Genomic DNA, 16,188 nt, shown 5'->3' with positions numbered 1-16,188 from the left:
CACAAAGTCCTTTTCACCAATATCACCAGACTTAAATCAATGTGCAAAATATTTTTCTTAAAATCTATAATTGTTGCTCTGAAATTTTCAATCGGTTATTGCTTTGGGGTGCCTTGGAGCTGAGCAGGCAGTCTCTCAAAATCAATCCCCACTGAGATGTCAGAAACCGGGTACTCATTAACTAAGGAAATAAAAATCAACAGTTACTTTCACAACTTCAGGCCACTGTGTATTAATCCATTTCACAGAGGGGCAGACAGGTCCGGGAAGACTGAGCGATTTCCCAGGCGTGACACAGAAAGTCTGTGGCAGAGCTGGGCCCAGAACTCACCGCCCCCCACTTTAACGAGTAGATACCACTTCCTAGGCGAAAACCTGATTTTTATAACACTCTCTCTCACCTACACATATGATAGTGGGTAAGAGAGAGGGTGAATTATAAAATTACAAATGCATTTTCGTAATGACATATGTGTCTCTGATCTATCTTTCTTAAACTCTTTTTTTTCTCTATTTTACAGAGGCCTAGCCTTTTTTTACCTTAACTGTTTGAATTAGTGTAAACTCAGAAGCATCCCCTGAAGTTAGCCTCCTGCCACATGCAATTAGATTGGGTATTGAAATCAGCTGGATTGATTTATTTATTCAGTCTGTGGCTGATAAAAGCCTTCTTTGCTTGCTCCCTTGCCCTAGGCGACCTTGGGTGAACCAGCACGGCCCCAGTGGCTCCCATATCAGGTTGTGTGAATGCAATCTAAATTCAGTCAGCATGCCTAATGAATGCTCCTTGTGTTTATTTGACTCACAGGAGATGCATGTTGACCTAAGTAGTAAATCTCCTCACTACATAGGAATTATGCAGGTCAGTTCTTTACCAAATGGATAAAGCCCAAGATACCTAATACTCCAGGGAAAACATGTCTTGGTGTCAAATTAAAGCAACGACAGGTCTGAAACAAAAGCAAACTTCCTTCTGGAAGAGTCACGCGCTGCTGTTACCTCTGCAGCTTTTAAAAGTACCTCCAGGTTATTGATAGAACTGATTAGTTTAAAATAGCTGGCCCATTCCATTTCCTGCTTTAACTCATACTCAAATGCTAAACAGACGACAACTGTTGCTGCTGTTTCCCTCCCTGACAAACCACAGCCACAAGCAGCTTTCCTTCAGATATTTTTCTATTACCTTTTTAGTAGTAAAGCAATGCAGCCTTCTCACTAACTGCCTTCTGGGTCCCTAATGAATTCCCAATTTTACAGGGGCTTGATTAGAAATTCATTTTATTTGTTTAATCCTGTGGTCGTGGGACATTCTTTGACACCTGAATACCACATGGATTGGTGCAACATAAACAAGCAGATCAATAGATTAGATATAAACAAACTCCTAAGACTTCAATGGAAATTTTGCCAATGTTTGAACTACAGACCATTTTATCACAGAGATGAGTTGTACATTTAAATGATTGCTTTAATATGCTGGCATATATAGCAATAGTAAGGCTGAAGCTAGAAAGCCTCATTTTTAAACAGCCACACATGAAGGCCCCAGTTCTCCAACGACCTGCGTTTTGCTTACCTTCATGTGCCTGAATAGTGTCATTGCCATCAGTGGAACTACTCAGGTGCATAAAATTAAGCCAGGGCTTAAGTCTTTGCACAATCCGGGCCTAATTCCTCCAAAATTACAGAGCTCTTCTTCAGGTCTGGAAAAGGTACTCAGAGCATCACAGCTAAATATAAGGTGGAACAGATTGTTTAGCGTAAGTAGTTAACATATATTTTAAGAGGCCATTCAAGGTGAAGTGGCCTATTTCCCAGACCTGAGAAGAGTTTGAAAGCTTCTCTCTCTTACCAACAGAAGTTGGACCAACAAAAGATATTATCTCATGCACCTTCTCTCTCATATATCCTGCTCGGACCAACGTGGCTACAACACTGCATTTAATAGAAACTGACTTCCTTTTCACCTTTTAGGCTTTGCTGCAGCAACTGCTGAGCAGAGCTGGAGGTAGCAGGCCAGGATTAGAGTGAAGCGAACCAGGGGGAGGGGAGCAAATGAGAGAGGGGTGCTGGAAGGGCATGAGAATAATGAAGGGAGCCATGGACAGAGATATTCAGGAGATCAGAGTGGGGCATGGATAGGATCCCAGGCCAGAGAGACAGGTAGGGGCATGGAAAGGGGTTCACAGTATTAGGGAGCAAAGAGAGATGCAGGGTTCATGAAGGTATGGGGAGAAGACAGGAGATGCAAAGGACAGGAGGAGGAGGAGGAACTCAAGTGTTCATCTGCAGACTTTGCAACATTTGGTGTTTATTCATTTGTAGAATTTTTGTTTAGAAAGTGTAATATTTGGGTGGGATATAAATTGGATTCCACTGTGAAACCTATCTTCAGCCTTTAATTCTTCTTAAACTAAGGTTTTTTTAAGAATATTAACATTATATGCATGTGTGTGTGTGTATGTAGCCCCACACACACTGCAAACCTTTTTCTACAATAAAGAATCAAATGCACAGAATGTTATCAGAGTCAGACCGACTTTGGGGGAATAAAAGCACCCCAAAATGGATGGTCCTTAGAATAGAAACAAAAGGAGAAATTGTACACTGACCCTGAACTTATTTTGGAGGGGGGGAGGGAGAGGGGAAAAATGAAAAGAATAAATCCCTCATTTTTCCAGCATAAAAACCTGTGTTGTTTTCTGTAGGCTAAGAGGTCTTAGATCTTTGTCTTTCCCACTGATAGTGAGGCATTCAGCTTTAACAAAACCATAGGAATATGTTTTCCCAGGGTATCCCAGACCTTTTACTATTCAATAGCAGAAAAAAAATGAATTAATATTGTTCTGTTAAACCGCTGGTTTCACAAACAGAGAGGGCTTAAGGATTTTCTTCTTTTAAAAATGTTTTACTTTGCACGTCTTAACTGTATCAATCCCAACCCCAAGTCCTGGAAAATAATCCCTGCAGTGGTTCCATGTGTATTTGAAATATACAGACACACCAACTGAAAAACCTCGGTATGAAATTATTTCATTGAGTGAGATAAATCGAGAGAGACTCTTGTACGGTCCTTTCTGGCTAGCTGCTGGGAATGCTGTAATGTGTGCGCTCTCTCTATTATACATGCCCTTGGTTTCGCAGGCCGCTTTGAAAGACAAAAAGAAAGTTGGTAATCATACACTGACAGATGGCTGGTTGGTGACTTACTCTTTATTTATAAGGAGGCAACTGCAATTCATCAGCCTTTTTTTTTTTTAAGCTACATCATGGTGAACCTCCAAGTCCAAATCTATTTCTAAGAAATACTGTGCAGTAAAGATCTATTAATAGTGAACCGTGGGCTGGCTGGAAACTTATCAACAAGCATACTCCACAGTTTGATACACTTTCCTCCCATTTCTTTTCACTCTTACATGGCATATCTTCCTAGAATGTTTCCTCATGGATTCTATATTATAATGTTACATAGGCGCTGCTTTAGTTAATTCCTCCCTCTTTCAGTGGGTTCTTGTAACTCCACTTACTTAATGTAATTTACTTTACAAGTTATCAGCAAGTGACAATTTTCTTTAAACGTAAATATTGCTTTGTTTGTTCACATTGGGGCAAATTCTCCTTAGTTATGATTGCGTAACCCTACCTAAGCATGTGTTTAAAGGTCAACTCATATGTAGTCATACTGAATGGAACTGAACATCAAACGGGATTGCATACATGCTTAAAGTCAAGCATGTGCTTAAGGCCCAGATTTTTAAAGGCATTTGGGCATTGCTGCACTTAGCGTCACAATGCCTAACTGATTTAGGAGTCCAAATCTCATTTTTAAGATTAAGGCTCCTAAATAAGTTAGGCGTTGCGATGCTGAGTGCAGCAATGCCTAAATACCTTTAAAAAGCTGGGCCTAATTGCTTTACTGGACAGAGGCTTGTATTTTAGCTGCAAGAGTGATCCTCTACAACAAAGTAAGTGTGTGCCGCAGTCAAGCTTATTCTTAGTGCTCCAATTCCTTTCACCCCTTACATATTTATCTGGAGCTCGGGAACAGTCATTTCTCCCAGATTCCCTAATAACATGAAAGGCTGTTTTTCACAGTGATGGAAATTCTTTGTTTCTCCTTCATGAAAGAGCATTTTACCAAGCTAAGAGCCTTAAAGTGGGTGGCCTAAAACAGAATCCAGGAGCACTAAATCTAAGGACACAGAGTGCGAGCCCTATTCTTCTTTCAGAAACATGGGGGGATATGTCCATTGACATTTTTCCTTTAGCACATGTTCTGCATATCTATAACTAATTTCCTTTTCCTTCGCCAACACAGGAAGCCATGAGGTTCTACAGTTACTAGAGTTGGGGGAAAGAGGGCTATTTTCATGGGTTTTTAAAAAATGTTCTACTTTTTTTTTTTTAAGTTTTCAAAATTTGAAATATTTTTGACCATCTCTCCAGTTTAAAAAAAAAATCTCATTTTTTGATCAAGTTTAAAATTTCATATCTAATCCCGCTCTTATAATGACTAAGTTGTAATGTTCTCTCACACACGAGCGTACACACAAAAAACTGGATCCAAACTCCCACAAAGTTTTGAGCAGTTTGAGCCTGGGGTTTTGCTTTGGTCCATTATAGGTCTGTGAAGTTCAGATCCAGATCAAAGCTTATCCAAAATTTGAGTGGAAATTTTAAACTGGGGGCTTGGTTCAGGCCCATCTTCAGCTCACCCAGTATGCGAATGTCACTTGTAAACTAATGCTTCTTTCACCAGATTAGCATTACCACAGTATCTGCCTTGGAGATCAAGTTACACAGGGGAAAGCTGGAGGAAGAACGTCCTTTTCTTACTGATGTGTTGGACGTATTGTTGTCTTTCTCTCCAGGAGGATTATATTGACTTCCTCAGCCGCACACTAGATTTTAGCAAAGAGGATCACTGCTGTCAACAACTGCCTTGCAAAAAGGCCTCTTTCTGACAGCTGAGTCAACTTAGTAGATAAGTTAGTTAGTTCTTGTGAAAGACACTGGACTGACACCAGTGGAAACAAAAGCCTCTTTATTTAGTACATTATCATCCAGAGAATGAGCACTGCACAAGGACAGGCAGAACAAGCTCCCCGACCCAGTCCCATCAAGGTGCTCCAGTAATGCTATTCCAAGCCTTGATCACCTATGAGGGTGCATGTGAGGTGGACACTTATTAGGAACTGGTCTGAGACCACCTACTCATGTCACAGTGGCCCCTGGATAGCCATTAGATGGTACGAATGTGTATCTATAATCAGAAGCATGACTCTGCAAAGATGGCACCTTCTTATTCAACCTAAAGGGCCAGAACTTCAGCTAGCACCATTGGCATTGGCGGTGCCAATTTACTCCAGCTGAGGATCTGGCCCAATGCATCTGTCCACTGTGTGACTTCAAGTCACATCTGTGTCAAACAAGTTATTACTGATGATAGCACTGCTAGGGGAGAGGAAGGCACGCTTAGCAGTGCAAAGAGACAGCAGATTGGATTGCATTCTGCCTAACGCTTGGTCACAAAGTTATTAATGAAGTTGTAGGCTGAGATTGTCAAAACTGCCTAAAGGATTTGGACATTTAATTCCCATTAAAATGAATGGAAATTAGGTGTCTAAATCTTTTTGGTAGCTTTGGAAATTTCAACCCTGATGACAATTCTTTATTAGCGTATGATGGTGCGAGAGGCAGAGAGAACACAGAGCCCAGGCAGAGGCGCCAGGCTGGTGGCGAAAGAAGCAGCAGCACAAGAATCTGAGATCATCGTTTTAACTGAGTCACTTTTCTGAGTACGATAGTCTGAATTTTTATTTAGATTAAGGCCCCTTTACACAGCTCTGGCCCTGTAAATTGACCTTAATATAAATGAGGATCAGGCTGAATCACTCTAAAGCCAGCTGTTCCTTTAGCATAGTATGTGTCTCCATATTAATTGATAGGCAGTCTGTGCCCTGTGATTTATAATAAAAGGGAATGAGAGGCTCTGAACAAATCCAAAGAAGAGCTATTGATTTGCAAATAGTTTAAAAGAACATTCTGGGGTCACAAGATGACCCCTTTCAGCTCTGACATTTTATATCAGGGAGAATCCTATTGAGTGGAGAGTTTTCACCCTAAACAGTGTTTTGTCTTGTTTCATAAATAAGTTGAATAGCTTAATTGACTGACACTCACCACACTTTCTCAGCTTCCTCAGACTCAGAAGTACACTGCTGTTTCCTGCCATAAATAATCTGAACTTTTAATCAGCTGCCACGGACAAAAAGGAACTGAAAATTTTTCATACAAGTGCTGCAATCTGGCCGATGAGTAACTGTGGCTTGTTAAAGAATAGCAGGTATTTATATCACCAGGTATTAATTTTCTTCCTGTGGTACCAATAGCCATTTCTGACCAGGATGATCCCAAAACAACACATACCCAAAGGAGCTTACAGGGATGAAGAGACCAGTTTGGTCCAGCAGATGGTACTCGAATAGATAATGTTAGAGACTCAGGGTGTGTCGCACACAAGTTAAATGAATGTTCTGCTGAGCCATCTCACTGACTAACTAGGGAATGACACCGCTATAAAGGAGAAGATTTGGGAGTATCACTTCAAAAAGGATTCTGATAAGATCTAATGTAAATTCAGGGTCACTCCATTGGCTTTGTTGGAACTGCTTACAGATGAGCACCAGAGGGACTGAGCTGGGGCGCTGGAACAATTTGTATAGTGGGGGTGCTGAGAACCATTGAACCAAACCATAAACCATGTATATGATGGAAACCACTTCACGCCAGGGGGTGCTGCAGCACCCCCTGCACCTCTAGTTCCAGCACCTATGGAACTGAGATCAGAATTTAGCTTGTATTTGTAAACAACGTCCATGGCTAGAGAAAGTGAGCATGTGTGCACTGACTACTGAACTTTTCTTTTTTAATCAATGAGTAAGAGGAATGATTTGCCTGAGAGAAGAGCAGCTGAGAAACCTCTGTTAACCCCTCAAGTGCTACTCTCATGGCACGGCCAAGGTCATGCTTTATGTAGACAATGCCCTAGGCGGCTGAAAAGTTAAAAAGGTTAAGCACAACTGTCACTTATTTTTGTTCCAGTTTCTGCTTCCCTCTCTCTCAGCAGAAAGAGGTTTGAAGAGACAAACGGATCCCCCATTCATTTATAAATCTAAGCCACAGCTCAGCAGAGTGGTCTAGTGGTTAGAAAAGGTGAATGGAAGTCAAAGCACCTGGATTATCTTCTCAGCTCTTCCACTTACTTGCTATGAGATCTTTCATATATCTATAATAGAATATGGTTGTTTTTCTTCCAAAGCAAGAGAAAGCAGTGAAATTTGTTTTTGGCTTTGATTCAGTCTCCCTCAAAAGAAATCTCTTCAAAGATGACCACCATATGCCTACTCATCTGTAATTAATAAACATTTGGAAGGACACTTTCCCATTCACTATATAAAATTATAGATGATCCCTTATTCCCGAGACATTTGCAAGCCTTGTCTTGTCAGAATTGAATTTACTACAGCTGATTACCCTGAGAATGCACTGACCTTCTTAGCTCCTGCTGTGGGATTTTTTTCCCTCACGGCAAATAATATGGGGAGCAGAAATTGGGGACTCGGTGGTGGGATTATGTGATGCTAATGAGACAAAGCTTATTGTTGATGTTAGCAGTTATTACAAAAACAGTACATTATTCGGGACCTACAGACATCAGTTCATTATACCAGGAAAGAAAGAATACATTTTGACAGTAGTAGCATCTATTTAAAATCTGGATCACTTCTGGGGTCTCTCTGATGCAGAGCATATCTGATCAATCAGAATTATGGCTGTTCAGTTCCCAGACAAGTTAGAAGAAATTCATTATACTTTTGAAGTCTGCGCCTCTTTCGTCTGTTGCAAAATGAATAAGATTTTGTCACGGGATCTATTTTACTATTGAAAAAAGCATGATAATTAAAATAACTAGCAGGCTTCATATCTGAAGACATGAATAACTCTGAAATACTGGACATTTGCATACTGTGCTCATGTTATATGCCTCAGCCATTAATTATTTTCTACTTGATAAAATAAGTAACCTAGGATCATATCCCAACTCCCACTAACTTCCATGAGGATTTCATTTTTGGTTATTGGTTATTTTCATTATGGTTATTGGTTAATATCTGTATTGTGGTGGGGACTAAAGGCCCCAGTCAGGGACTGAAGCCTGGTGGTGTTAGGTACTGTCCATACTTTTAACAAAAAGTCGTTCTCTACCCCAGAGAGAGTACAGTCTAAAACTTTGATCCAGCAAACATCCTAAGCCTGCTTTAAGTCAATGGCAACACATTGCTTAACATTAAATGTGTGCAGGACTGGGGCCTAAGTTATCTACTGCAAGATCTGCTCCCAAGTTTATAGCAGAAGATGTGTTTATAATTTGCCATCCAGATGTAGCGAGAGCTCTTGTAGTGTGAACAATAATGGTTCCCAGAACCTTGGGTGCCAGAACAAGACAGCAAACCTGCCCATACATTTGCAATGCTGTTTATTTCCAGCATCTCAATCCCCATTTGTTCATCCATGTGGCCTGACTATGCCACCAATAATCAGCCTTACATAAAAATGAGTAAAGGAAATTTAGACTGAAGAGCAGGAATTGTGTCCTAATACAGTGAAAGCCACCACAACCTATGGTAAGTCGTTCCAAAGGTTATCCTCACTGTTAAAAATGTGCACCTTATCTCTAGTTTGAAGTTGTCTAGCTTCCACTTCCAACCATTGGACCTCAGCAGTAGAGCCTGGGTGGAGAACAGAAATCCTCTGTGAAACCGAATAATAACTTTTCAAAATCTGGTTTCATTCTGATTCAGAATGAAAACCAGACATTGCAAGGGAGGTTGTGGAATCCCCATTATTGTAGGTTTTTAAGAACAGGTTAGACAAACACCTATCGGGGGTGATAATGAAATTAATAGGCAGCAGATTTAAAACAAAACTAAGCAAGTACTTCTTCACACAATGCACAGTCAGCCTATGGAACTCATTGGCCGGGGATGCTGGGAAAGCCAAAGGTATAACTGGGTTCAAAAGAGTAGATAAGTTCATGGACATTAGCCAAGATGGTCAGGGATGCACCCATGCTCTGGCTGAACCTAAGCCTCTGACTGTCAGAAGCTGGGAATGGACAACATAATCGCCCTGTTCTGTTCATTCCCTCTGAGACACTTGGCATTGGCCACTGTCAGAAAATGGGATCCTGGGCTAGCTGGACCCTTGGTCTGACTCAGTATGGCCATTCTTATGTTCTTACAGCCCTACATTTCCAGGATTCTGTAAAGAAGAGATTTAAGTAGGCAACATGGAGGAAAAGAACCAAGAGAAGTCCCCAGAAACAGATAAGTATTTTATATGAATGGAGGGTGGGGTATAGCAGTTGCAGTGGGAACAGGAGAACAAGTTCAGGGACATCCCTAAATCAGTCTTTACCATAACTGCCTCTGGCTTCCCAGGCTTCCTCCTGACTCAGGACCCGTTGGCGCCAGGTCTCTCAGGCTTCTCTTAGCCTTTAGCCCAGGAGAGGAAATACCCAGCTACCTCTCATCTGGGTCTCAACCCTGGCTCCCCTTCTCACTGCCCTGTGCTCCTTCCTTTATGAAGACCCAGCTCCATCCAATCTGGGAGTGATCACCATTTCTGGTTAATACCTCCCCCACCACCAGTGCCACCCAATGGCCTGATTGGGCGCAAGCTCCTGTTAACCCATGGTTGACCATTATGGGCTTTATACCACCCATCACGGTCCTGCACAAAGCTGTCAGATGGAGCCTGGGGGGTGGGGGGGGAGTGCAGTCAGTAACTATGAGCTGTATTGAATTCCCTCACCCTGTCGCGCTCACCGCGCACACTAGAGGTTGTGAATCAGACTAGTGTGAAAGAGCTGAGTTCAGTGGGGTGAAACCCCTTCCCCCCAAGCCCAGGAGAATAACACATGGAGGCTTCTCACTGGGACTAGTTGCCGCGTTGAATCTGGACAGCAGTGTTCACCCTCTGGCAACCGTCCAATGTGTGCCTACAGGTTGCCTATAAGTGGGGCAGAGGGCATAACTCTTATGCAGGATAGACAGCAGTGCCCAGTCACTCGGCACAAGGGGAGGAGTCACATTGTGCACTACAAAAGACTTAGCCTTGTGTTATCTCGGTCACAAAAGTGAAGCAAAAGCTTGTGTTTCCAATGACACCTTGGCTTCATGTACTGAGGTGGAAAGGAATGAAGGGGGAGAATCCCAAAGACATTTCACCTGTGAGAGGGAAATCAACGTGCAATTTCATAAACATCTCCATGCTCCATCATCCCCCTGGGTTTGTGCCCAGCAACTTTGTGGGAAGGGAACACAGACCTCCTTGATCTTGCAGACCATCCTGGTTTAACCCTCGCTTCTGGGAAGGCTGAGATGGGAAATGCTGAGGCTCTGCAGAATGTCACACATTGGGGCACTGCAGATTTATCCCATTGCTGAATGTAGTTGCATAGAATAGAAAATGCACTGTTTGCAATGTTGCCAACTCCATGGGTTCAAACACCAGGAGTCAGATCCCCTCCATATCATGGTGTCTAGTTTAGAAATCGACAGATTACAAATCTGTACAAATCAGATTGTTGTTCTTCTACCTTTCAGCTTTTCGGGAAATCAGTCAGGGAACTACAGGTTTCTGCCTACATCTTTTTTGGTTGGGCAGGTGGTGTGCAGGTTCTGTGCCAGCTGAGTTCCCAGATGGCTGGACATGAAAAGTTTCAAAGTCCCAGCAAGCACATTGGAAATCCATGTTGACCTCCTGGTCCCTTGGCTTACCCTGTACAGGGCTCCCCATATGACTAGGAGCCATTACATTTTCAGGGTGATCTGGAGCAAGTGGAGGCCTGGGCCAGAATCTGCTAGTCATGGAGGGATGGTGTGCAAAAGGCAAGACTACTCTGGGTATCCAGAGATCATTACAGATCCAGGACACCATGAAGCATATAAAGACAAGAACTGGTGTCCACCTGCCCTAGGCAGATGGTGCATGAAAGGCAGGACCACTCTGGGCGTCTTGTGGCCCTTAACCAATTTCAAAATCTCCAGAGGGGCTATTTGAAGTTCCACACTTATCTGATGGTTCCCTGGACAGGGCTGGATAGAGTGTTGGAATCTGGTAACATTTCAAAGTGCCCAGTCATCTGCTGTACCCCATTTGCTGCCATTTGGGGGTTCTAGAGGCTGCAGGTATCTGAGAAAGTTCCCTAAGACCACCAAAAAGAAGTAAAAGTCCTAATGTTTCCATAGAGGAACTGATTTTACAGATGTTTTCAGAGATTATTTGAATGAGGAATGTGGGAAGGGAGATAGGACCAAGCGGAGCATAGAAAAGGGGGCCAGGAGGGGGAACGACTATAGACTGGCGCAAAAGGGGAGACAGATTGGATAAGCCTCCAGGAGGGGAAACTGGGGCTGACTGGGCAAGGAGACTGGGAGTAGGATGAGAAGTGGAGATTATGGCTGGGTAGGTGACACATAGCCATGCCCTGGCTAGTATATTACCCCTCTGTCCAACCTTGGTCTCAATATCTCATCAAAGAGAGGCATGTGCGGTCTTTGCCAAGAGTTAAGAACCAGGTGATTGCAATGGCTATTGCAAGAGATAAATTTAGAGTTATGTAATGTGGGATATTGTGTTCCAAAACAGACTGGAAGTGAAATTGGTCACCTGAAGTGGTGGAGTTTCAGAGCTGACTCAATGAACACTGAGAACAATCGAAATCCATGGACTCAGCCTAAGCCCCAGGTTTACTGTCTGAACCAGATGTAGGCTTGAGTGCTTACAAAGACAAAAGAGCCCCAAGAGAAGTCTCTGAACAGGGCACTTCCCTCCACCCCCGGGGCTAAGAGACAATTGTTTATAACTATATAAAAGAAGAATGGGTACAAGACATTATCCATTATGGTGGAGACACTCTGCCAAGGGGAGTGAAAGGTGGATCTCAGCTTTCTGGGCTGGACAAGCACTGTAAAGACTGACCATTGGTTGAGAAATACCTTCTTAGACACAAAAGTAACTTGTTAATAAGTATAGGTTGTAGATTGCATTGTATGTTTTTCTTTTGCCTGAAACCTTATGATTCCAAACCCTTATACTTGCTTTTATTTGAATCTCTGCCTCAAGCTCTGTTAAATAAACATTGGTTTTGTTTTGCTATAGCCACTTCTAAGTGAGTTGCCTAAGGTGAGTGCTGAACTGAGGAGAAACCAGTGAAGTGGAGTGCACTGTTTCCATGGAGGCAGTGGACCAGTGTACACTGTGGTTGTCCAGAAGATAAAGGACTGGGCACATGAGTGTAAAAAAAGTGGGGTGTGTAAATTGCTAGCCTGCAGCGGGAAAAGCAGGGCTTGTGGAGCCCAGAGCAGAGCACTTGTGTTGCCAGCAACTGGTAGTTAGGGAGGGTTCCCTGGTTGCACAGGCAAGGCTCTCTCCTGCTGTGAGCAGGTGTTAGCGATTCACGCCGGACACTTCAGTTAACCCCAAAAAGTGTCACAAGAGGCAAGGATAAGACTGGGACAAGCAGCCAGGGGTGGGAAAGAGAAAAGGACAGGGACAGGTTGGAAGGGCTAGCGCTAAAGGTGTCAAGCTTGGAACAAAGGGTTTGTGACCCCTGGAGAACACTTCCCTCCGGAATCTAGAATGGAACCCAAGATTTCAGAGTCGTTCCACTTCTCAGCTTCCAGCAAATAGCTGTGCAACCAACTGAGCAGGATTTGAACAGTGGGCAATAAATAAGACTTTGGGCCTTGCATTGAACAATGAGGACAAAATAAAATATTGAATTTCTGCTCATGAGCACCGTTCATTCTGGGCATGGAATGAGGAACAGTAGTATGCAAATGTGATTAAAGACTAGCATAATGCATACACACCAGGGAACACATTAAGGTTGCACAGACAGCCTTAAATCTGGTCTTCCTAACTTTTGAGAGATTGAGATCAAAAGTATCCACTAATTTTGGATGCCCAGTTTGACACACCTAGGGATGGATTTTCCAAGTATTTAGCACTGTCTAGCACATTATAAATTCAAAGCACAGCTCCCATTGATTTCAGTTGAAGCTGTGAGCATTCAGCACTTCTGCAAATCAAATCCCAGGATTTAAAGTCAGGCACCCAGAAAATGGGAAACACAAATTAGTGACCAGCTATGAAAAGTTTGGTTTAAGTGACTTGCCCAGCACCACATAGGAATTTTGTGGCAGAGGCAGGATTAGAATCCAATTCTCCAGGGTATCATTCAACAGGCTTGACCATGAGACCATCCTGTCTGAGCTCTCTCATGAAATCTGGCTATTGTAGGAGAGGGGCAAGGCTGGAGGCTCCTACCATGTGCTGGGCTCCAGCTGCTAGTCCTGGCCCGGGCTGGGGTGGGATAGGACTTCCTTTTCCCTTGCAGGGGCTGCTTCTGGAGCCAGGTCAGACCCACCTCTGGGAATCTCCCCCTGCTTCAGGAAGCTCCACAGCTGCTGGCTGCAAGCTCAGCTCTGAAGGAAGAGCAGAAGGGAGGGTGGCTCTCAGCCCCTGATCCAAGTGGAGAGGCTGCAGCCCCAGCTGTCAGCCCCTGACCTGGGCGGAGAAGCTGCGAAAAACCCGGACGTAGAGTAACCCACCCTCCACATCCTGAGATCCTCACTTCTGCTCTTCCTTCAGAGCTGGGCTTGTGACCCCCGCCCCCAAGATAGTTAAGACCAAAGCAGATTGTGAAGAACTTCAAAAAGATCTCACAAAACTAAGTGATTGGGCAACAAAATGGCAAATGAAATTTAATGTGGATAAATGTAAAGTAATGCACATTGGAAAAAATAACCCCAACTATACATACAATATGATGGGGGCTAATTTAGCTACAACGAGTCAGGAAAAAGATCTTGGCGTCATCGTGGATAGTTCTCTGGGGATGTCCACGCAGTGTGCAGAAGCGGTCAAAAAAGCAAACAGGATGTTAGGAATCATTAAAAAGGGGATAGAGAATAAGACTGAGAATATATTATTGCCCTTATATAAATCCATGGTACGCCCACATCTCGAATACTGTGTACAGATGTGGTCTCCTCACCTCAAAAAAGATATTCTTGCACTAGAAAAGGTTCAGAAAAGGGCAACTAAAATGATTAGGGGTTTAGAGAGGGTCCCATACGAGGAAAGATTAAAGAGGCTAGGACTCTTCAGCTTGGAAAAGAGAAGACTAAGGGGGGACATGATAGAGGTATATAAAATCATAAGTGATGTTGAGAAAGTGGATAAGGAAAAGTTATGTACTTATTCCCATAATACAAGAACTAGGGGTCACCAAATGAAATTAATAGGCAGCAGGTTTAAAACAAATAAAAGGAAGTTCTTCTTCACGCAGCGCACAGTTAACTTGTGGAACTCCTTACCTGAGAAGGTTGTGAAGGCTAGGACTATAACAATGTTTAAAAGGGGGCTGGATAAATTCATGGTGGCTAAGTCCATAAATGGCTATTAGCCAGGATGGGTAAGAATGGTGTCCCTAGCCTCTGTTCGTCAGAGGATGGAGATGGATGGCAGGAGAGAGATCACTTGATCATTGCCTGTTAGATTCACTCCCTCTGGGGCACCTGGCATTGGCCACTGTCGGTAGACAGATACTGGGCTAGATGGACCTTTGGTCTGACCCGGTACGGCCTTTCTTATGTTCTTATGTTGTGTCAGGACCCCCACAGTTACAACACTGTGAAATTTCAGATGTAAATATCAGAAACCCTGAAACTGACTTTTTAAAAAATCCTGTGACTGTGAAATTGACCAAAATGGACCGTGAATTTGAGAGGGCCCCAAGTAAGAATAATTCCCTCCACTTCAGGCATCATCTGGTGAAATTCTACGGATACACACAGGAGGACAGACTAGTTGATCATAATTGTCCCTTCAGGCTTTAAAATCTATTAATCTATCTTGCACTGTCAGGAAGATGGATTAAAGTGTCTTTTAAGTCTCTGATTTTATGGTTCTGTGATGTACTAGTGTCTGGTACTTCCAAGCAGACATTTTCAGAGATAATTTGGCAGTAAATAGATCATTTGAAGTAAGAAAAAAAAATCTAAATAAATTTAATACTTCCATGGGAGCAGCTAATTCTGAAATTTCTTCTGATATTCCCCTTCCATTGGCCTTCAGAGGCCTGGGCAAAATTCTAATCTCAGTTATACCAGTGTAAATCTAGACCAACCCCACTGAAAGTCAGAGGCAGCAAAGGAAAGGAAGGAGAATCAATGAGGAGATGATTCCCTTAGATTTGGAAAGGAACTGATGGTCAAGAATGGCTTTTCCATGGACAGTCACAGTGGGGTGAAAGGGTCTGTGTCAATAGAGTTTCTCCAGCCTTTATATCAGAGCAACTGAGATTTGGTATGCATCTTACTGCTGACAATAAGAGAATACATAAATGCATGCATCAAGGGCTTCATCATGTCACGGTTAAATACTAAATGCACTAAAACACAGATAATACTTAACTTCATCAGACACCCAGACATGCTTATGAACAAGTCATTTTCACAGTTAACCAAGTCTGCGGCAAAGATCTGAAGCCAGTGATTAACTCAATGGGAGACAGAAACCATTGGGAGAGCCATTATGATAGAAGAAAACTAGAGGTGATAGTGGACAGCAAATTAGACATGAGTTTGCTAATGAGATATGGCAGCAAAAGAGGACAAAGGCTGCACGCACAGAGGTTTTATGCCATGCAGCAGGGAGGTAACAGCGCCTCGTGTAATCATCACCCCGTAGAGTCTCTGAAGTGCCATGGCACCAATCTTTCTCTGACCCCCACAATCTTTGGGAAACTGTCCCAATTTGCCCTCCCACTTCCTGCATCCACTGTGGTCCTCTCAAGGTAATTCAAACACAGCCCCCATTCCTGCCATGGAGCCTTCCCTCCTGGTGACCCATTTCCCTCCTGAGCAGGAGGAAGAGAGCAGCAGCAGATTCATCAGACTCTACATGCCTCTAGTGTGGCCACACCTGGAATATTGCATTACGCTCTGGTGACTAAATAGCTTCTGTCCACCTCAGACATCTAGACTTGTCATCTTAACCTCATGTCCTCAGCTCTCTCAAACCCTCTCATTTCCTTTTTCATTTCCACCCTAC

This window comes from Mauremys mutica, chromosome 5 (genome assembly GCF_020497125.1).
Source record: "Mauremys mutica isolate MM-2020 ecotype Southern chromosome 5, ASM2049712v1, whole genome shotgun sequence".
In the NCBI taxonomy this organism is placed as follows: Eukaryota; Metazoa; Chordata; order Testudines; family Geoemydidae; genus Mauremys; species Mauremys mutica.
This window is presented reverse-complemented; position numbering follows the sequence as displayed.